The following is a 22,447-nucleotide window of genomic DNA, read 5'->3' as shown; positions in this document are numbered from 1 at the left end:
GGGGGGGAGAGTCATCCTTCACCTGATTCAGAAAATTTAAACTGAATAGCCAGTATTCTGTTTGGTAATGGGCCTTCCCAAGTGTGTTTGAATCAGAGATGTCTCCGAGATGCTGTAACCTCTTTGGAGGGAGGGTCGAGGTGAAGGTGGGAAAGTGCTGTTGCCTGTGTGAATTCAGAGCACTGCCTCGCCAAGTGTTGGTTAATTATGTGCAGGGTATCTGGAGCCAGCAAACTGAAAACTGAAGGATGAAGGCAGGCTATTCCCTTTAAAATAGAGACTATAAAAAGTAATTGGACTGGCTACGCTTTAGCTCAGCATGGGCTGGATGAGTGCAGAATTATGTTCGTGTGCAGAATTACTTAGGGCAGAATAACCCAGAAAGCAGAGCTGCTTTATTATTATAATCTGATCTGATTGTCTGGCTGAAGCTGTACCTCTAAAAGTAGAGGAATGGAATTTCATCTATAACAAGGGATGCAAACTGAAGTGCTTCCACTGTGATAAGTAGTAATAATTATAATAGAAAACACACATGCCAAAGAGTGTTCTAAGGGTTTATTTAGGTTACTGCTTTAAATTCTCAAAAATCCCTCTGAAGAAAATACTATTATTAGCTCAATATTATAAACTAAAGAAGGTTATACAAAGAGAGGTAAAACAACTTATCCAAGGTTATAGAGCCAGTAAATACCTAGGGGAAGAAGTTGGCACCTGACCAGTGGTAGAGCAGTGGGTAGGGTCGACCTGGGACGCAGAGGACCCAGGTTCGAAACCCCAAGGTCACCAGCTTGAGTGTGGGTTCATCTGGCTTGAGTGCAGGCTCACCAGCTTGAGCGCAGGGTCACTGTCTTGAATGTGGGATCATCAACATGACCCCTGCTCACTGGCTTGAGCAAGGGGTCATCAGCTCAGCAGGAACCCCCAGGTCAAGGCATGTATAAGAAGCAATCAATGAACAACTAAAAGTGCCACAACCACGAGTTGATGCTTCTCATCTCTCTCCCTTCTTGTCTGTCTGTTTCTCTCTCTCTCTCAGAAAAAAAAAATGTTGGAAAGCAATCTTTACCAATGAGTCTTGGTAACTGTTGACTGCATTTGACCATTTCCTGAACTCAAAAAAGAATCTGTATGTTTGCAAACAAAAATAAAGAATAGAAAATATAAAAATTCATGGACTTTCAGAGATGAAAAAGAAAAACTACTTCACCACTCTAAAATGTAAAAATTAAATGTAAGAAAATCTTTGATCAACAAAAGCTAACTGTAACTCAGTTCTGAAGCAGAGGTCAAATTAAAGGTATGCCCATTATAACTTTGTCAAAACCACTGGATGGGTTAAGGACTTCAGGGCAAAAGGCCAATTAGAGTATGGTATCAACAAATTGCTTATTTAGATACAATAACTATGGATCTTCCCCAATGATATCTAACAGACTCCAGTTACCTGATATTTAAGGGGTGGGAATGTAGAATGTTATATGTGTGAGAATAAAGAAATATAACACCCTAAGAAACGACACCTTATACAGAACTGTAAATATGGATACTGGGACATACAGCTGATTAAAATCAAGTATCAATAGATAGAAAGTCCATTGAGTTTTGGGTAGTTTCACAGCCAGAGGAAGCAGGGCAAGAAAAGCAGAGAAAATTGCATAACCCACAAGGAGGGGGTCTGTTGCTCTCTATTTAAGATGTGGTCAAGGAGAATAAAAGAAAAGGAAGAGCCATCCAGAAGGTAGCGTCAGGGCCACAAAGAACAGTGGAAACAGAAATCCCTCCATGTTCTGGAGAGGAGATATAATCAAGGTACATTTCCCACCTCAAATATGGAGGGTCTTAAAAATATCTGTCCACCAAAATATCAAAATTGCTATGGAGCAGTGATTGCCATGTATCCCAGAGTTTTCCTTTTCCAAATGGGAGTACTTTTCTGGTTATGCTATTCCTATTTCATCAGTGTATATTGGGGAGCTTGTAATGAACCCAATTTGTCTTCTTGGCTCAAAGGTTTTTTTTTATCAAGGGTCTTCTGTAGAGACTGCTGTGCACCCACAACATAGAGGAAATTTGACTCTGAGCTAAAATTTCTAACTAGATGGGACTTTTGGGGTTGTCTCCCTTGAGGTGGAAATAAGTATAATCTACAAGGGAGAAAGAGTGACCCAAATATTTGGTGAGCAGAAAGGCAAATTGCAGAAGACATTACATTTTCTCACCAATACGTCAAATTTTCCTCTCATTCTACTCACAAAGAATTGCTCTTCCCTGCTCCCAAAAAGTTGAGTGTGGTCATGTGATTTTATCCAATATAATATGAGAAGTGATCCCAGGCAGACACATTTAAGCATCACCACAAACTATTCTCTAATCTTGCCTTACAACGGATGCTCCCAATGGTAGATCTTCCATCAGACTATGTTACAGAGGGAGCATGAAAATCTTTATTGTTCAAAGCCAGTGAGAATTTGGAATTGTTTATTCCCAGTGCATAATATAGTATATTCTAAAAGATACCAGTATACAAGTTCAAGTATACAGGGAGGTTCTGGCCAGGGAGTTTAAAAGTTGGTAAGAACATTGTCCCAATATCAATCCCCAGTCAAGGCACATACACAATCAGCCAATGAATGTATAAATAAATGGAACAGCAAATCAATGTTTCTCTTTCTCGCTAAAAAATCAATAAATAAAAATTTGAAAAAATATATATAAATAACTTTAAAAAATACAGAATGGGCCGTGGCCGGTTAGCTCAGTGGTAGAGCATCAGCCTGACGTGCAGGAGTCCCGGGTTCCATTCCCGGCCAGGGCACACAGGAGAAGCGCCCATCTGCTTCTCTACTCCTCCCCCTCTCCTCTCTGTCTCTCTCTTCCCCTCCCACAGCCAGGGCTCCATTGGAGCAAAGTTGGCCCGGGCGCTGAGGATGGCTCTATGGCCTCTGCCTCAGGCACTAGAATGGCTCTGGTTGCAACAGAGTGATGCCCCTGGTGGGCATGCCGGGTGGATCCCGGTTGGGCGCATGCAGGAGTCTGACTGCTTCCCCGTTTCCAGCTTCAGAAAAATACAAAAATACAAAAAAAAAAAAAAACAGAATATAACTCTAAACTGTTAAAATACAGAATATAATTTCAAACTATTAGGGGAAAAAAAGAAAGAAAGCAAAAAAATAAATCAAGAAGAAAGCATAATATGAGAAAAAAAGGGAGAAAGAGAGAGAGAAGCAAATAGGGTAGGAAAATTTAAATGCATTAATCAGATCTTGTAACACTATCCTGCATTAATTACTATTAAGAAATATAATTAATTAGTATTTAGTAATACAGTATAGCCTTAGAGATCTAAGATTTACTTCTCACTCATATTATGTCAGTCTTCAGGGGGCTTTAAATATTCAATCTGGTACCTCGACCAAGGGAATGGCTTCAGTCTAGAACACCACAGTGCAATGTAGCAGAGAACACCTCAGAACAACATGGTGACTCTAACAGCTTCTACTCAGAAGCACATTAAATTATACTCGCTTTTTTTTTTCCTGACAGAGAGCTAGGAAGGAAGAGATGAGAACCATCAACTCATAGTTGCAGCACTTTTGTTGTTCACTGATTGCTTTTCACACATTGACCAGGGGCTTGCCTTGACCAGGGGCTCAAGCCAAACCAGTGACCCCTTGTTCAAGCCAGTGACCTTAGGGTCAAGCCAGCAACCTTGGGGTTATGTTGGTGATCTCACACTCAAGCCAGCAACCCCTCGCTCTAGCTGGCTAGCCTGTGCTCAAGCTGGATGAGCCCACACTCAAGCCTCGGGGTTTTGAACCTGGGTCCTCAGTGTCCCAGGCTGACTGACGCTCTATCCACTGTGCTATTACTGGTCAGGCAATTATACTCACTTTTAATTGGTTAAAAAAAAAATCAGTCAATCACATACTCAAGCCTGTTAATGGACATAAATATTAATGGAGCTATAATACTTTAACAGGGACAAGCCCAAAAGAGAGGGGCCTTCTAAGGAGGAGCTTTTAGTGAATAATTTGATGATAACATTATCTACCATAACAAACATAAAACTGATCTTAATAAGTAGAATTTATCTAAACTATCCAATTAGAAGTCAAAGATTGTCAGACTAAATTTTTTTAAATCCAACTCTATGCTCTTTTTAAGTGCCTCACCTAAAACATTTGAATAGAGAAAGTCTAAAAGTCAAAGCAAGAGAAAATAGAGTAGGAAAATGCTAAACAAAGAAATCTTGTGTAGTTATACCAATATCATAAAAACATGAGATTTTAAATTATTTTTATTTATTTATTCATTTTAGAGGAGAGAGAGAGAGATTGAAAGAAGGGGAGGAGCAGGAAGCTTCAACTCCCATATGCGCCTTGACCAGGCAAGCGCAGGGTTTTGAACCGGCAACCTCAGCGTTCCAGGTCAACGCTTTATCCACTGCGCCACCACAGGTCAGGCCCAAATCATGAGATTTTAAAGCAGAAAACATTTCTAGAGATAAAGATGGTGAGTAGAGTAATTTTGGTTGTAGGTCCCTCCTTTTCCTCACTTTAAATATTTCTTACCACTTCCTCTGGCCTGCAAAGTTTCTGTTGAGAATCAGCTGACAGTCTTATGGAGCTCCCTTGTAGATAACTGCTTTTCTCTTGCTGCTTTTATGATAAAATCGTCTGTCTTTAATCTTTGGCACTTTAATTATGATGTGTCTTGGTGTGGGCCTCTTTGGGTACATCTTGTCTGGGACTCTCTGCGCTTCCTGGACTTGTGTGTCTAGTTCCTTCACCAGGTTAGGGAATTTTTCCATCATCATTATTTCCACATAGGTTTTCATTTCCTTGCTCTTTCTTCTCCTGGCATATCCATTTGTGAATGTTGGTATGCTTGAAGTTTTTCCAGAGACTCCTTACTGTATCCTCAATTTTTGGATTCTTTTTTCTTTTTGTTCTTCTGATTGGGTGTTGCTTCCTACCTTATTTTCCATATCGCTGTTTTGATTCTTGGCTTGATGTACTCTACTGTTGATTCCCTGCAAAGAATTATTCATTTCAGTTAGTGTATCGTTCACTTCTGACTGGTTCTTTTTTATGGTTTCCATATCCTTTTTCATGCTATTGGAGTCCTCAGTAAGTTCACTGAGCATCCTTATGACCAGTGTTTTGATTTCTACATCTAGTAGATTGTCTCCATTTTGTTTAGTTCTTTTTCTTGAATTCTGTTCTGTCCTTTCATTTGGGACGTTTCTTTGTCTCCTCATTTTGGCAGCCTTTCTGTGTTTGTTTCTGTGGATAAAGTGGAGCCGCTGTGTCTCCCAGGCTTGGCAGCGTGGTCTAATGTAGTAGGTGTCCTATAGGATCCACTGACACAGCCTCCCCAATTGACTCCAAGCTGGGCACTCACGGTGTGTCCCCCACGTGGGCTGTGTCATCTCGCAGTTGAGCCTTGACTGCTGTTAGCATACCATGGGAGGCATGTACCCACAGGCTGTCGGCTGCAACGACTGGATGTGACCAGTGACCACTGACCTCGATGGAGGATCAGCTGTACAGGGGCCCTCCTCAACGGCGTTCTAATGCCTGCAGGATCCTCTCTTTGAGAGTGTCACTGTGGAGGTGGTTGGGTCACGGTACTTTGACGTGCAAGCAGTCCACTGGGTACACTGGCTCTGGAACCTCCCGGGAGGTGCAAGCCAAGGTCAGCTGCCATCTGTGTTCTGCCCAGGGCCATGCAGCATGACCTACAAAGCAATCTGCAGGTGGCTTGGAGGTGCCCAGGTGAGGTCAAGCTATGAACCAAGGCCAGTTGCTGCTAGTGCTAGGTCTGGTGCCATTTAACAAAAAGTACAGATCACAGTGAGGCCAGAAGCTGCTTGTTTGAGAGATTTTAGGAAAATCTGAAGTGTGAGCCAAGACAGGTCATTCAAATGGAAAAGCCATGATAACATCGTGGGTGGGCCTAAAAGTTGAGTAGGGTAGGGCCTCAGGGAATCACCAGGGCAGGGCAAACAGTGTGAGTGAGCCAAGTGGATGGAGACTCAGATATGGCTCCTGCCTGCCACCTGCCAGCTCCACTGGGAGGGCTCATCAGAAAAGCAATGGTGTTTGCCAGCATTTCTGTCTAGGAGGGTGCTGTTCCACCCCAAGTTCTCTCATGATACTGGACAATTCAGTTCCTCCCCATAAGTCGCTGGTGCCTTTCAAGCTGTTACCCCCGTGCTGGAGCTCAGAGGGAGTGAGTCCACATTAGTCCATGTGTGGGCACCTTTAAGAGGAGCTGCCTGGGCCTCCAGCAGCCCTCCGTCTCCCTCAGCCTCAATCCCCACTGGGTTTTACAGCCAGAAGTTATGGGGACTTCTCTTCCTGGCACCGGGACCCTGGGCTGAGGTTCTGGAACCCCTCGCTTCTCAGGGGGGACCTCTGCAGCCAAGATATCCCTCCCAATCTTAAACTGCCACACGGGGTTGTGGGACCAGCCCACTCTGCACCTCCACCCCTCCTACCAGTCTCGATGTAGCTTCTTCTTTAATTCCCTTGTAGGACTTCCATTCAGCCAGATTGCAGGCGGTTGTGAATGATGGCTGTTCTGTAGTTCAGCTGTAATTTTGATGTGGTTGTGGGAGGAGGCAAATACCGTGTTTACCTATGCCGCCATCTTGACCAGAAGTCTGAAATTTAAATTTTTATTTGTGAGTTTTAAAAAGTCATAACGGAAATCAGAAAATTCTTAATACTGAATGGTCAAGTCATATGCAATAGTTGTGAGACACTGCTAAAATCTTATTTTGAGGAAAATGAATAATTATATAATTCCTAAGTAAGCACTAAAGAGGCTCAACATTAATGAACCAGCTTTCCATCTTTAGACATTAGGGAAAAAACAGAATAAACTTTACAGAAGCCAAAAGATATAATTAAATTTTTTAAAGGGAGAAATTACATATTTACATGAGAAATCTTAGGCCAAACACAACCTTGGGCCTCCTGTTTTAGACCAATCGGCATATCAACTCCATCTTTTAGGGTCTATCCTCACAACCAAAAAAAATGTGGCTCTGGCAGCTTTGCTCAGTGGACAGAGCATCGGCCCAGCATGCAGACATTCCAGGTTCAATCCTGTTCAGGGCACACATGAGAAGTGACCATCTGCTTCTCTCCCCCTCCCTCTCCCACTTCTCTCTCTCTTCCCCTCTCACAGCCAGAGGCTCTGTTGCTTCAAGCATACTGAGGATAGCTCAGCTGGTCCAAGCATTGGCCCCAAGTGCTGAATATAGCTCGGTTGATTCGAACATCAGCCCCAGACAGGAGTTGCCAGGTGGATCCCGGTCAGGATGCTTGTAAGACTCTGTTTCTCTATCTCTCCTCCTCTCACTTAAAAAAATAAAAAGGAAGAAAATGAAAGGAAAAAGAAGATGCCAAGGAAAGAAGCAAAGCAAGAGTGTGGCTGTACCTCAGCCTGAACTCTCCGGGAATTCTGATGCACATACCACACCGCAGCCTTTGCCTCAGTAAGACGAGTGAGGCTCCTGTACCTCCCTATCAGCCCTTAGGCAATGTTTACCAACTGATGCAGGGATGAGTAGTCCACAACTTCCAGACACCTCCTGGTGCTACTGCTCCAGTCTACCAAGGGCAAGCCTCTAGAAAATGTAGCTGGTGTGAGCCATTAGTAGCATCACACACGGCAGCTCGAAAAGAACGGACATGCAGAAGCAATAAAATGAAGCCTAAGAGGTCTGGCCAGAGCACCGATACTGTCTACTATGCTCCACCCCTTGTACCATTCAGGTCTACTTGCTCTGCTGATTAAGTTCACTCCGTTCCTCTATAACTTCTCCAGGATTCTGGTTGATCACAATTTCTAGGAAAACTTAATAGAAAAGTTAGTGGCATGAAACTACAGCCTTCACAGCTGCACTTGGTCCTAAGGTCAGAACCACTACTGATTATTCCCTTTACTACCCATTTTACACACAAATGAATGCATGCAGCTACATAAATCAACATGAATGAAACCCCAACAGCCGGTACAGTCTGATTTCATCTATACCGAGTTAATAAACACACAAAACAAAACAATATGTAATTTATAAATACTCACATCTGCAATTAAAATGTAAAAGCAAATATGGGGAGTGCTAACCAGAGAGCCAGGGTAATTAATATCCTGATTAGCTAGGGGAGGGGATCGGTATATGGAAGGTGAGGCATGAAATCAGGGAAAAGCACTTCAAATATATTGGTAATATTCTATTTCTCAGGTTCGGTGACAGGTTTAGAACTTTTAAAAATTGCTACTTTTATACCTTAAAACATAAAATATTTCTTTGTATGCATTAAATATTTAATAAAATCATTGCAGACACGTTCGAGTCAGGATGGACCCTATTCAAGCTGAATAGTTCAAATTCTGGTTTCAATGTACACACACACCAGGCAGCTGTGAAACACTGCATTACTCCTATAATGAGAGCAGGCTGGCTCCCAAGCAAGCCCACAGTGGCTTGAGAGAGCAGGAAAAGACTGGCTGTGGTTTCCGTGGTGCCTAGGGAGGGTGACTGGGACAAAGGCTCCCATGCATGGTTTAAACTGCCACAGGCGCCGAGGAAAGGCCACCTGGGCTTCTTATGGGCTTGCCCACATCTGACACAAAGGGGGAAGAGGGAATGGTGAACCTTAAAAGATGTCAAACATCAAGCAATAGAGTCACACTCTTCATTACAAAAACATTTTTAACAAAAATGTGTAGGGAACAAAAGGATATCTGCCATTTGAGAAACAACATGTCTGCAGGGAAAAAAACATCACCTCTCCCTTTTTGAAGCCACCTCTCCCAGGAATACTCCACTAGAGGAATAACTATGGTCAGAAGGTTAAATCTGGTAGAAATTTGAATTATTTACTATTCTACAGAAGAAACTGAATATCAAGAGGGATTATTATAGTATCAAAATAAGTCAGATATTGAGTCTTGTGGAATGAAAATAATAAGAATTACTGATGATTGAAATTATTCATCCTGGGATTATGCAGTAGAATAAATGTCATTTGGGTCTCTGGTACATAGCTGAGCCCAAAAGGAATCTCTTGCTTTACCATCAAGGGAGTGAAGAAGTTCTGCAACTTTACTCCCACTAACTCAAAGGAACACCAGGCCTGGAGCCTTCTACCTGAAGAAACTGTTTCATTCTCCTAAAAAGAGACAGACAATGAATGTCGATGAATGCCTCAAGTTCTGAGCCACCTACTGGGTACTGCTGCAGATAGAAAGATGAGTAGGGTTCCATCTCTGCTCTGAGGGGCTCCCAGTGTCCTGCTTTACTTTTGTAGCCTTAAGTGTGAAAATGTGGACTTACAGAAGGAATCAGATTGTTTCAGCATACTTCAGTAGTAAAGAACCATTAGGAATCTCATCTACTGCATGCTATATTCTTACAGAAGGAAGACATATCCATGCTTAAGAAGATTTTTAAGGCCCTGGCCGGGTAGCTCAGTCAATTAGAGCAGTGTTTTTCAAACACCTGTCCACGGACCTGTCTGCCAGAAATTTCGTGCCAGTCTGCAAAAGATGAACCACCCTGGTGCTGTATGACGATTATAGACCCAGAGATCTTGGTCAAATTTGCTTATGCTCAGGGCAATTTCTGCCTTAGCAGTCCCTTAAATAATTCTATTTTCACCAGTCCCAAAGGGTAAAAAGGTTGAAAACCTCTGGGTTAGAGTGTCCTTATAATATGTCAACGTTGCAGGTTTGATCCCCAGCCAGGGCACATACAAGAATCAACCAATGAATGCATCTCTCTCTTTCTCTCTCTCTCTCTCTCTCTCTGTCTCCTTTCCTCTCTCTCTAAAATCAATAAATAAAAATTTTTAAAAATATTTTTAACTAACAGAATGAAGGCCTAACAGCGTAAGTCAGGAGAGAGTCAAAGGGAAAGAAACAGATTGCTAAAACCTTCTATATTTATGAAGACTGAAAATGTGGGACGAGTGGAGTAGGAGAAGAGAGGAAGTTCAAACTGGAAACATTTGAGGAACTCTTAGGAAGAGAACTGGATACCCTAGATTCTAAGTGTTGGCACAAATGAAATACAAATTTCAAATTTCTTCATCGCCCCAATCTTTAGTAGTCTTACACACACATGCCCCTTTTGAGTAGGGTTGTTTTGGGTAGAAAAAAGGAAGAGCCCGAGCTCAACATCTGGTTTGATGCATAATACCAAGTCAACATGATCATAACATCGTAAAAATACTTACTATGTGCCAAGTGGTATTCTAAGCTTTTTACATACACTAATGTATTTAAGTGCTTTATATCAAATACCTTATTTAATAACACTCAAGGCAAACCCTATAGAGTAAGCAGTAATATTTTCACCATTTTGCAAGTGAAGCACCAAAAACACAAATAAGTTATGTAATTGTCTAAGGCCATACAGTAGCTAAGATGCAAACTGAATTCCAACTTTGGTAAAAGGGTGTGGAAACGATCTATAAATTGAATGCATTCGATGGAAGCAGAAGTGTGAGTCAATGACAATCCTGAGGGACCCAGGCCCTTCTACAAATTCACAGAATTAGGGAGAAATTTAGTATTTCCGTAATTCCAGTATGGAGCTCTTTATCAGTCTTGGCCATATCTGAAGGGTAGGATCATCCCAACTTGTTCCCTCCTCTCCCCCTCTTTCTTTCTCTCTCTCCTCTCTCACACACACAAACAAACAAAAAAACTGCTCCGGTTTTGAGTTTCTTGATTTTCATCCCTCTGAGAATAAGCAAATACAAAGCTGACTGCACTTTATAAACATTCTCCATTCTACCTAGAGCTTTGGTTTGTTCGTATTCCTCTTGCTCAGAAAGCCCCAGATGAGGCTCTTTCATGCTGTTTCCTTAGTTACATACTGATGCTTTCTGTTCAGTCTCTGCCTCGTAGGGGTCTGTCTGCCTTAGATGTGAGCCTGCCTTTTAAAGGCCTTATTACTCCCACCATATGGTGTCCACATGCAGAAAGCAATTGTGCAGATAAGCTCCAAAGTGAGATGGAGATCTCCAACAGATCGATCCTGGGCTGAAAGCATTCAACTTCTTCCCACTTCTCATCCTCAGCCAGCTTTCCTGACTGACCTCTCTTGACTTCCCTCTCCTGGTTGAGAAGAGTGCAGAATCTTCCTGTGGGCAGCACTCTTCCTCTGGGGATCCAGGAAGAGAAAACGAAGAAAAAGGAAGGAAAGTAGGAACATTTTTACTTAAATTCGTTTAACTTCTGTAAGAATCTCTTAATTGAAGTGGCTATGCATGTGTGTAAACATTTGATATGAAGCATACAAATGTGATCACACACATACACACACCTTATTTGGATCAGAGCTGAGACCAGCTTTGAATGAGATGCATCATTCTGGGGCTTCATCTATATGTAAGGTTTTTACCCTCACCAGTTAAAGAAAATGAGACCCAGAGTGGTTAAGCAACTTGCTTAAGTAGTAGATTAGTGCCAAGTTAAAAGGGACTTCCCGGCCTGACCTGTGGTGGCGCAGTGGATAAAGCGTCGACCTGGAATGCTGAGGTCGCTGGTTCAAAACTCTGGGATTACCTGGTCAAGGCACATATGGGAGTTGATGCTTCCCGCTCCTCCCCTCTTCTCTCTCTCTCTCTCTCTCTCTCTCTCTCCTCCTTCTCTCCTCTCTAAAATGAATAAAGTCTTAAAAAAATAAAAATAAAAAAAATAAAAGGGACTTCCCAGTAAAGCTTCCTTGTCATTCAATCAGCTCGGTCTTCTCTCTCCAGTTACCTCTCCATTTCTCTGCCTCAACTGCAAAATATTTTCCAGAAGTCTTCTGTATCAGTTGTTTGCACTTCCTCACTTCCCATTCTGTCTTCAAGCCACTCCAATTCACCTTTACCCTATTTCTCCTCTGAAATAGGTCATAAATCCTGATGACCTCTATGTTGCTTGACTCACTAATCAGTTCTCTATTCCCACATGAAGTCTCATTTTGACACAAGTGAACACTTCTTGAAACACTTTCTTCTTTTGATTCCCATGTATGATGTCCTCCCATAATAGAACCTATTTGTATGGTATTTTGTTTTAACTCTGATTCTTACCTAGCGAGTCCTATTAACATATATTCATTTGCCTTAAATCTTTATCCTGTCACTTTTTTAAGAATAAATATTGAATTTGCCTTATTTTGGGGGGTGTTTTTTTTTTAGTTTTTTTATTAATTGATTTTAGAAAGAAGAGAGAAGGGGGAAGCAGGAAGCATCAACTCATAGTAGTTGTTTCCTGTATGTGCCCTGACGGGGCAAGCCCAGGGTTTTGAACCAGCAACCTCAGCATTCCAGGTCGATATTTGATCCACTGCGCCACCACAGGTCAAGTGATTTTTCCTTATATGTCAACATGGTTAACTGCTTACTCACACACCCATGCAAATAACAGTATCTCAGAAAGCTACCTCCAACTGCAGACTTTTCTGGCCCTGTAGCTTAATTCAGGCTGTTATCCTTACTATTTGCTCAATTGTCCTTCTGAAACACTATTCCTTTTCAAGATTGAGTCCCAAGAGAATTGATCATTTCCTCCTATGTGATCCCTATGTCATGTCCCATGGCTCTCCAGGTCCCCAAAGCCTCCATTTACCTCACTGGTTTACAAATTCTACTTGATCTACAAGACTGCGAGTTCCCTGAGGGCAGAGAATGTCGGATTCCTTGTGGTTCTGATACCTAGCTCAGTTTCAAGGACTTAGTAGCTGTCCAAGTAATCCATGAGAATTCCAGAATGAAGGCTTGAATAAACCAGGCCCGGAGGAGCAGTGAGAAGCTGATGGCTGCTACAGAAGCTGACCATGGAATGAGAGCTGGCAGTAGAGACTGCCAACCAGCCACCCTGTAACCCTGGCGTGGCTACAGTGAACACAACGAGCTGGTTTATTTTATTCTCAGTCTGACTGTTGCTAGTACCTCTGGAGGCCTCACACACTGTTCACACTCACACCTTACCTCACTTGGCTGAGGAAAAAGCCCTAAGGCAGAGGCTTCAGGTGAGTCCCAGATTCCCCATCAGCTCACTATGAGGACATTTCAGAGCCTCAAGAGCCCACCTGCCAATGTAACTAATTGTCTGCATGCAACAGGGCTATTGTATAGCGCAAATGAAGACTCAGCTGACTGTGCATTCTTACTCACGTTTGAACCTAAGATCCTGCCAGAGTGCCTAGGACACAGATGGCGCTCAGTGATGTTTGAAACATTAACAAAACAGGGTCTACCTGCTCTGTCTCCTGTTTCCCTATACTGGTAGCAGCACAATTCAGAAACCTTGGAACCTCAGCTTCTCCCTCTTACTCACTGCCACATCTAACCTGCCCCCGTATCTGGTCAGTTCTATTTTCAGATCTTCTTGACTCTCTCTCCTCCATTCTGCTCTGTCTCTGCTCGCCTCAGTAGCAGCCGCACCATTTCTCTCTCATGTGTTGTACCACAGTCCTATTTTAACCAGAAAGGCCAGATGAGAACACTGCCTGAGGGAGGACGGGAGATGGGAGGGTGCTGGTGGCAGGGTGAACCCCTGGAGAAGTGTTAGCTAAGGTAGTTTGGTTGTTGAGAAGCAACAATGTCATATTTGAGAAGTCAAGATCATGCATCAAATCTGAAAAGCAAGGTAAAGGTCAGCTGCTGAATAAGTAAAAATCCAAACTGAGCAAGATGGGAGGGATGGGTTGGGATAAACAGTTCAGTACAGCAGCAGTGATCAGTAATAGCAGAATGCAAAAATGGCGTTAAACGGCCCTGAAGTGTGCTGCAGGAGAAGGTCCTCTAAGACTGCTGCTACTGTAGGGAAACAGTCTTCTCGCTGCCGCTGCCCACTCCCAGCGCTGCCCTCCTCCAAGCCCTCCCTACACTGTTGCCAACAACGCCTCAATAAAATGCAAGCTGGGTTTTTTCACACACCTTTTGGATGCCTTTCGGTCACCACCACCTTACTGAGCCATGTCTGTTCTATAAAATGTGCTCTCTCCTCTCACACCTCTTGCCGGCACACGCTGGTACCTGTGCTGTTAACGTGCTTCCTCATTGTGGGTCGCTGGGACAGTCCTTTCTTCCCTTCCTGCCCCTCCCTGCCTCACTCACCCCTTCTCCCGTCTGGCCCCATGCACCCTGGTGCCTCACAGACCCAAGCATGTTCCCTCTTAGCTGGCATGACCTTCTTCAGGCCTCCAGATCCAGCTTCACCATCACTCCCTCTGGGACTTCTCACACTTTCTCACAGTGCTAACCCCTCGCTGTGCTTCGCAGTGATTTGGCAATGTCTGCATTAGAATACTTACTACACTCCACTGCTTTTTAACTTAAAAAACAAAACAAAACTGTGATACATAAAAGACAAACAAAAAAATGCACGTCAAAACCAGAAAGCTCAGGCCCTGGCCGGTTGGCTTAGTGGTAGAGCGTCGGCCTGGCGTGCGGGGGACCCGGGTTCGATTCCCGGCCAGGGCACATAGGAGAAGCACTCATTTGCTTCTCCACCCCCCCTCCTTCCTCTCTGTCTCTCTCTTCCCCTCCCGCAGCCAAGGCTCCATTGGAGCGGAGATGGCCCGGGCGCTGGGGATGGCTCCTTGGCCTCTGCCCCAGGCGCTAGAGTGGCTCTAGTCGCGGCAGAGCGACGCCCCAGAGGGGCAGAGCATCGCCCCCTGGTGGGCAGAGCATCGCCCCTGGTGGGCGTGCCGGATGGATCCCGGTCGGGCGCATGCGGGAGTCTGTCTGACTGTCTCTCCCCGTTTCCGGCTTCAGAGAAATACAAAAAAACAAACAAACAAACAAACAAAAAAAACCCAGAAAGCTCAGCCCTGACTGGTTGGCTCAGTGGCAGAGCGTCAGGCCAGCATGTGGAAGTCCCGGGTTCGATTCCTGGCCAGGGCACACAGGAAAAGCGCCCATCTGCTTCTCCACCCCTCCCCCTCTCCTTTCTCTCTGTCTTTCTCTTCCCCTCCCGCAGCCAGGGCTGCATTGGAGCAAAGTTGGCCCTGGTGCTGAGGATGGCTCAATGGCCTCTGCCTCAGTGCTGTAATGCCTCCGGTTGCAGTGGAGCAACGCGGGGGGGGGGGGGGTCGCCCCCTGGTGGGAATGCTGGGTGGATCCCGGTCGGGGGCATTCAGGAGTCTGTCTGTATGCCTCCCCGCTTCTCACTTCAGAAAAAATACAAAATAAAGAAAATTAAAAAAAAAAAACACAGAAAGCTCAATGAATGATCACAAAGTGCACGCATGTAACCATCACCCAGAGCAAAGATTGGCAGACTTTTTCTATCAAGGGCCAGATGTAGATGTTGGGGGCTTTGAAGACATATGGACTCTGCCACTGCTGCTTAATTATGTTGTAGCAAAAGCAGTGACAGACAACAGCAAATAAAAGATTATGGATGTGTTAATAAGACTTTACTGACAAAAACAGAAGGCCAGATTTGGCCTGTGGGCTGTATGTAATGTGAAGACCCATGACCTAGATCAGTTCCCATATAACCCTTCATTAATGACTATCTCCTACCTCTCCCAAAAGATAAAATATTATTGTGGCATATATAGTAATTGCTGTTTTTCCACATATTTTACTATTGAGGCATGAATCCATAAAGTTTATTTTTTATATTTATCTAAATGAAACTGTATACCACGTGTTCTTTTATATTTGACTTTTTATTCCATATTACACTTGGGAAATTTATCCATGCATGTAGCTATAGTACTTTAATGTTCATTGTTGTAGAGTATTCCACTATATAAATTTATTTATTTTTTATTCTGCTGATAATGGATATTTGGTTGACTTTAGTTTTTTACTGTTATGAATTCCTATGCAGCTATGAACAACTATAACGTACATACGGTATCTTGATGCACGGGCATGTCTTTCAGTTTCCAAATTAATTGTACCAATTTGTAGTCCATCAGCAGTGTGTGAAATTTCTAGTTGTTCCACATCCTTGCCAATTCCTGCCCTTTTTCTCCTTCTTTGAAAATTTTAGCCTTTCTGTCAGATGTGCAATGGTAACTCGTTATGGTTTTAATTTGCATTTCCTTCTGATTAATAAGGTTGAGCACTTTTCACATTTGTATTGGGCATTTGGATACCCTTCTTTGTGAAGGCTTTGCCCTTTTACTTATTGTTTTATAAAAAGTTCGTTTTATTTTCTGGACACAAACCCTCTACTAATTGTATGTGTGGCAAATATCTTGGCCCTTTATGTGATCTTTTGATGAACACCAGTTCTTAATCTTAATAGTGTACAACTTATCAATATTTTCCTTTATAATGATTTTCATGTCCCATCTAAGATTCTTCTGCTTTGAATAGATTACCTAAAATTTTTTAATCTTTTACATATGACACAGAGCTAATGGAATACTGACTTTACGTGGTGTGGGATAGAAGATTCTACGTTTGACATGTGGCTATTTTTCCCAACACCATATATTTAAGAGATCTTCCTTTACATAGTACAACATCTTAATTTTTTCTTCCATAGCACAGGTATTGACATACATGGGTCTTTTTTTCCTGGAATCTCTATTATTTTTAATCTCGTCTATTTGTCTATCCTTGCTCATATACCTTAATTACTGTCTTGGGCAAATCTTGGCCCTCTGACTTTCCAACTAAAAAATACAGATTAATGAAAGACCAAAGAGACCCTGGCCGGTTGGCTCAGTGATAAAGCATCAGCCTGGCGTGTGGATATCCCAGGTTTGATTCCCAGTCAGGGCACACAGAAGCGCCCATCTGCTTCTTCACCCCTCCTCCTCTCACTTCTCTCTCTCTCTCTCTTCCCCCCTCCCCCTACAGCCATGACTCAATTGCAGCGAGTTGGCTCCATGGCCTCTGCCTCAGGCACATCGCCCCCTAGTGCGCATTGCCCCCCCCAGTGTGCTTGCCCGGTGAATCCTGGTCAGGGCACATATGGGAGTCTGTTTCTGCTTCCCCTCCTCTCACTGAATAAAAAAGAAAGCAAGAAAGAAAGAATGATCAAAGAAAAGAACGAAGGAAAATGAGAAACAGCTACAAGTTAGCAAATTCTGTAAAACAACAGGGCTTTTGAAAAAGCAGAAAGTCAGAATTAGTAACAAATACAATAAAATGGTCAGGGTGGATAAAGATGAGAAAGTATTGGATTTAGAAACTGGTGGGTCTCTGATGATATCAGCCAGGGAAATTTAGGGAATGGGTAGGGAAGTAGCTCAAGCAGCAAGTTCATTATTTGGCAGTGGGGGAGGGGGTTAACAGAGAAGAAAATTATTAGTGTATTCCTGGTGTCTCTTCTATGTTATCCCATAAAGATTACTGATATTTATCAGAGGAAATAATTCACCTTGAAGATCTTATAGTAATTGTGGGATATACATATAATATGATGTTCTCAACATTTCTACAAAGGATTTATCGTTTGAGTTCACTACAGTAGTTTTGTTGGGTTTCAGTACATTGAATCCAATACTTTTGTCTTCCCAACTCCCAACTGTGCCCATAAGCCAACTAATATATTTGACAGACCACCAGAGATAAGGTTTATAATCCTTCCCCAAAACAGACTACTTTATGTTCACAATAAAGTGGCCTTATCTTTGGCCACATTAGTGTAACTGGACTTAATTCTGACTAAAAGGCCTACCTCCTGTTTCAAAGCTTTACCCAATTGCCGTTTATGTACAAGACTGAGGACTGTGAAAGCAAACATCTTGCCTCAAACCACACAGCAAATAAAGGGGAGCTGTCTGGATTCCAGCTCGGGTCTAACTGATTTCGAGGCTGGCCTAATCCTTCCACTGTTATACCAATGTCAAACTGTAGTCCCCTGAGCAATGGGAAGGGTCCCCATCCTCAGGACACTCCCAGAGAACCGGACAAACACATAAAGAACACCATCGAATATCATGGGAGCGGTGTAGTGGAATAACCCATTGCATGGCCTTGGATGGGAACACAGCCAACAAGAAAAGAATGTTTTGCCAAGAAAGTTGTTTTGTGACTTGAAGGCGAGTCACTGAAACAAGTCTATGTGACTGAAGGCAGTTGCTGGGCTTTTCTCAGTAAAACATTCTCATAAGATTTCTGTACTTTCCTTATCCCTTAAAATAAGGAGAGGAATGTTGTGGGATCCATAGAAGCAATAGCAATTAATGCCTTCTGATATTATGTTGTTACTAAGCTATCTTGCAGGTGCACTCTATGTATCTTTAAGTAAAAGTTACTCTTGATGTTATGCCAATTTCTCAGTAAACAAGCTTTTTGAAGTCTTGTGAATAAAATTAGGACACTGCATGAACTCAGGGCCATTTGCCTGAGCGAGCGGTGGTCCTTTGCTAGTCCTTGATGATTCTGTCTGCTGATCTCTCTCTCTCTGCGCCCCCGACTCACAACAACAGAGCGGTAATATACTCAGTGTAGGTACAAAGGGCTATAGAAACATAAAGCAGAACACAGCTAACACTGTGGGAGCCCCTCCCACTTAGCAGACATTTTGCTAAACCCTGTACATATCCTTACAACTATGTGAAATATGAACTAAGCTAAGCCCATTTCACAAGGAAACTGGTGGTGCGTGGAGATGCCGCAAAACTGTACATTAACTAACGGCATTTGGGTCCAGTGATCCTGAGAAGTTGAGTGCGTAAGAAGAAAAATGTAGACTTTGTAATTAGGAGATGGGTTAAAAAATCTGGCTCGGTGTACGTTAATATTGTTACCTCCTGCAAATCTCTCAGCCTTGAGAAGGGCTGTCTAAAAACTCCCAATCCAAAGGACTCCACCGCTCCTGTGGCGCCAGGGTCCCTGGGTCGTGGGCCGCACGTATTTCATACACACAGCGAGCCATTGGATCGCACCAGGAGGCACCGCCCGTTCCTCCCGCCCCAACACTGGATCAAGCCTCCTGGCTCTCACCTCTCCAACTCCGTGGGGACACCGTAAGGAATAGTCTCGTTCCTGGACAAGGAGTATGTCACAGCGCGTACAAGCATGACTGAACTCTCCGATGCACCTGGACGCCCTGCCAAACGGGCTCAGAGCGGCTCCGCGAATTCCTGCTGCTCAAACTCCCTCCTGAGCAAAGACCAGTCTCTTCGCGCCACCGAATTCGCAGTCCTCTTCTAAAAGACTTCCGCCAGGCAAAAGCAATCGATCCATAGTAACATACTTCGGCATCCGCCCGGAAATTACTGCAGAAACAGTGTGGTTCCGGTACGCCGGCGTGCAATTGGGATTTACAGATTTGAACTCCTACTCGCCTTTGCCATCAAACTAACAGAGAAACTGATACTTCCTATATTCCAATTCTTGATTAACTTCTTCTTAGAACACTCCCTGGCACATAGGCGCTAGATAAAATCAGCCAAGGCAAAAAATAGTTATTTTAAAGCCAGCACTGTAACCTCTGGCTATTTGTGGGATGGGAAATTTATCAGCTTAATGAAAAAAAGAAAACAAAAAACCTTAACTGCTACGAAATTCCTATGACACAGGTTACTCTACCTTCCTTAAATCACTCAACTCTTGCCTCACATCTATTCTCTACAACAGCAGTAATGATAGGCACTATTTAAGCCCTGTAAATTAAGTGAATTACCTCTTGATAAAATGCTTAGAACAGTGCTTGATACAGTCAACACTATAAAAGTATTTATAAAACAAAAAAAAAAGCATTTAAATTCTCCAACTCTATGAGTAGGTTCTATTAATACTCTCATCTTTTAACAACAACAACAAAAAACATTAAAGCGTAGAAAGTGAGGTAACTTGCCCAAAGTCACAGAGTTAGTAATTCAGGCCTTCTGGCTCTTAATTACTATGCTCTACTGCTCATTGCAATTGTTTAAAAATCCAGTTCTCCTTTGTATCCATAGTGCCTAGCATAGAAACGTGCCCTACTGTCATTGCACAATAAATATGTGTGGACTGAAAGAATGATTAATTCAAATGAATGAATCCAGAGATTAAATGAGTAGGCATCTTTTGACCTAAAGTATTGTATATTCCCTAGAGACCCAAAGATGAAAGATGTCACTTGTCATTTTGGTAACTTTCCCAAAAGACAGTAACAGATATGCATTGACAAATAAACAGGACAGAGGGAAAATCTTTCACCTCAAAGGAACACAAAGATGATGCAACAATAAAAAAATGTATTATGGCCATGGCCAGTCCCTCCTGAACCCAGTGCTTCATCTGATGGGACCAACAAAGAATATGATCTGTCAAAGATGTTTTAGGCAGTACCTGCCAGGATGTACACTGGGCCCTTACCCCTCTTTTTAATTTTTTTAGACTTTATTTATTGATTTTACAGAGAGATGAAGAGGGGAGCAAGAAGTATCAACACATAATTGCTTTGCTTTAGCTGTTCAAAGCTTGTCATATGTACTTTCACTGGGCAAGCCAAGGGTTTTGAACCTGTGACCTCAGTATTCCAGATCAACACTTGATCCACTGTGAAACCACTGGGCAGGCAGTATATACATGCTTGCAGTCACCTGATTAAACTGATTAAATCAAGTTATTGCAGAGGAAGTTGTACACAAAGAGTGACAATATTGTCAATAATCAGAAATGCATACTGAGGACTAGCAGCTTTTCATAGTTCTTTTACAGAAAGAAAGATCCATATGGAACTACCAAAAATCACTAGAAGTTCCTAGTGGTGATAACTGTTTCTGTTCTATCTTCATGATGACACAGTGAAGAAAAGCTGAATGAAGACTGAGACTTCTGAGGAGTACCACCACATACCAGATAACTAGCTCTGGGAGGTGATAAACAGAAACTTGCTATCTTTTCTTGTTAACTGAACCACCAAAACTTCAGATGAGTGTTTGAGGCTAAGTTCAGTCCAAAACCTGTGGCTCTACTCTCTTATGTTTACCAACTTATATGAATAAGATGTGAACATACTTAGGAAAGTTCAAGTCTCCTGGTGAATAAATCCATTCATTTTGAATACATGCACATATAATATCAAAATTAAACTACTTTGGGGTGAAATGTATTACCTAGATATAATTATTCTTCTTAATCAGTTCCTTTAAGTTTGTCCTAACTCCAATGAGTCAGAAAAAAATGCTAACATTAGGAACTTTAGGTCTGTAAGAGCAACATGAAATTTCAGTGAATGGTGAGCTAAACATTAAGCAACACTGCTAGGCAAATACCAAAAAGGTGAAGTGATACTATATGGAGCTCCGAAAATATTCAGTGACTGGAACATGCAAGATAATATCAGACTTCTGCTCTGCTTTGGTCAGGAGATCCTGGAAATACTGTTGGATGCCACAGCCAAAGGGCTATGTCAAAGTACGTTAAATTCCTAAGAGACGAGAATCAAATCTCAAACCATGTCACAAGAGAGCGAATGTGATAACTAGGAATATTTAGGCTCTAGAAGGAGGACACAAAACAGGAGCAGAACAACTTTAAATATTTGCAGGGCAATCAGATGCTAAACGCAGCTTAGCTATCTTTCCAACATTACCATCCTTGTTTCATACCTGACTTCACAGGAATGAAACACCCTCAGAATCAACATTTTGTAGCCATGTAATATATAAATGGTTAACTTGCTATTACTGTATCCTAAATAACCAAAACATTGTTTATTCCATTTTTCATGTCCTTAATACATGTCAAATGTTTTAATTCATTAATTTTTTTATCGTTACCAGTACAATTAGTTCCATTCATTTTTATACCTGTCATAAATTACTTTTTCTTCCTAAAAGTATATTTTCTTCATCATGGCCAATTCATTTCAGGCTGAGGTCAAGGCATGCTCATAACTTTGCAAATATTCCCCATTGCATTGATGTTGAAAAAATCCTTCAGTGTTTCATAAAACACATTTAAACATCAGTATGTCTACTTCTTTTCTAAATATTAATATGTGTTCTACTTCCCAACTAAAAGATATGATCCATAAGAGAAGAAAACATCTGAGATAAGTTATTCTTAGTAACTTCCCTATGTTGAGATAAGTGCATTCACATGCAATTGAATGTTGAAATGAGTTTTGGAAAGGTAAGGAAGATGTTATGTGGGATAAATAATGATAAGCTTCTTCAGACTGAGTCAAAAAGAAGCTGAAGTCAAACTTTTATACAAAATTAACTCTCTGAGGTCTATTCAGCATTGCATAAAATACATAGCCCTGGCCCATTAGCTCAATGATAAAATATTGGCCTGGCATATGGACGTCCAGGGTTTGATTCCGGGTCAGGGCACACAGGAGAAGCAACCATCTGCTTCTCCACCCCACCCCCTCCTACTCTCTCTCTCCTCTCTTGCAGGCAGTGGCTCAGTTGCTCTAAGTGTAGACCTCAGGTACTGAGGATAGCTTGGTTGATTTGAGCATCAGCCCCAGACAGGGATTGCTGGATAGATCCCAGTTGGGGTGCATG

The 22,447-nt window shown here is 42.4% G+C and overlaps 1 protein-coding gene across 3 annotated transcripts in view; it reads right to left on the bottom strand.

The window, feature by feature from the left end:
• SLC8A3 (solute carrier family 8 member A3) overlaps positions 1-19,122 on the bottom strand; it is a 178,999-nt gene extending 159,877 nt beyond the window's left edge. For all 3 annotated transcript variants that reach the window (XM_066388379.1, XM_066388382.1, XM_066388383.1), the window contains exon 1: positions 18,945-19,122. The gene's annotated coding sequence lies outside the window, so the exon portion shown is untranslated. The remainder of the gene's footprint in view (positions 1-18,944) is intronic.
• Between the last annotated feature and the right edge of the window lie 3,325 nt (positions 19,123-22,447).

Source organism: Saccopteryx leptura, chromosome 6 (assembly GCF_036850995.1).
Source record: "Saccopteryx leptura isolate mSacLep1 chromosome 6, mSacLep1_pri_phased_curated, whole genome shotgun sequence".
Taxonomy (NCBI): Eukaryota; Metazoa; Chordata; class Mammalia; order Chiroptera; family Emballonuridae; genus Saccopteryx; species Saccopteryx leptura.
Note: the sequence above shows the minus strand (reverse complement) of the source record. Positions and strands in the feature narration are given on the sequence as shown.